Source organism: Scyliorhinus canicula, chromosome 15 (genome assembly GCF_902713615.1).
Source record: "Scyliorhinus canicula chromosome 15, sScyCan1.1, whole genome shotgun sequence".
Lineage (NCBI taxonomy): Eukaryota > Metazoa > Chordata > Chondrichthyes > Carcharhiniformes > Scyliorhinidae > Scyliorhinus > Scyliorhinus canicula.
In genome coordinates, this window is record NC_052160.1 from 133,173,210 (window position 1) to 133,174,133 (window position 924).

The following is a 924-nucleotide window of genomic DNA, read 5'->3' on the forward strand; positions in this document are numbered from 1 at the left end:
GAGGAAACCGGAGCACCCGGAGGAAACCCACGCAGACACGGGGAGTACGTGCAGAGTCCACACAGACAGTCGTCCGGGGCCGGAATTGAATCCAGGTCCCTGGAGCTGTGAGGCAGCAGTGCTAACCACTGTGCCACGTTGCCGCTCCAGGTCTTGAGGCTTGACATTTCTTCCACATCTAGATCTGTCACGTTTGGAGGAATGGTGCTATTACTCTGTGTTCCTGCTACTTGGTTGTCTCCATTTGATTCACTTTGTGTGCTCCTTCGAGATATGGTTCTCTTCATTTAAAAACCCATCCACTTTTTCCAGGCACTGTGGGCGCGATTCTCCGCACTCACGCCGGTTCGGAGAATAGCGGGACGCGCATATTTTCACGGCGACGCCGGTCCGACGCCCTCCCGCTATTCTCCGAACACCGCACAAACCTCACATCGGCATTCCCGGCAAAGGCCTCGAAAGCCCCCTCAACACGACCAGAATCACAACTTATTGGCCCCCCACTATTCTCCGGCCCGGATGGGCCAAAGTCCCGACGTCATCACGCAATGTTTTCACGCCGGCCTACACACCTGCTTTCAAGTTCGTCAACCAGTCGTGCTGGCTGACGAGAGCTTCGAGGAGGTGAGCGCACCGCTCAGCGCACCGCTCAGCGCACTGCTGGACTCTGGCCACAACGGGGGAGGCATCCCCGTGAACGGGAGGGGGTCCAGAACGGGGGGGAGTGGGGGAGACTGAGGGGGGAGTGGGGGAGACTGAGGGGGGAGTGGTGGAGACTGAGGGGGGAGTGGGCGAGTCTGAGGAGGGAGTGGGGGAGACTGAGGGGGGAGTGGGGGAGACTGAGGGGAGAGTGGGGGAGACGGAGTGGGGAGTGGGGGAGATGGAGGGGGGAGTGGGGGAGACGGAGGGGGGAGTGGGGAGATT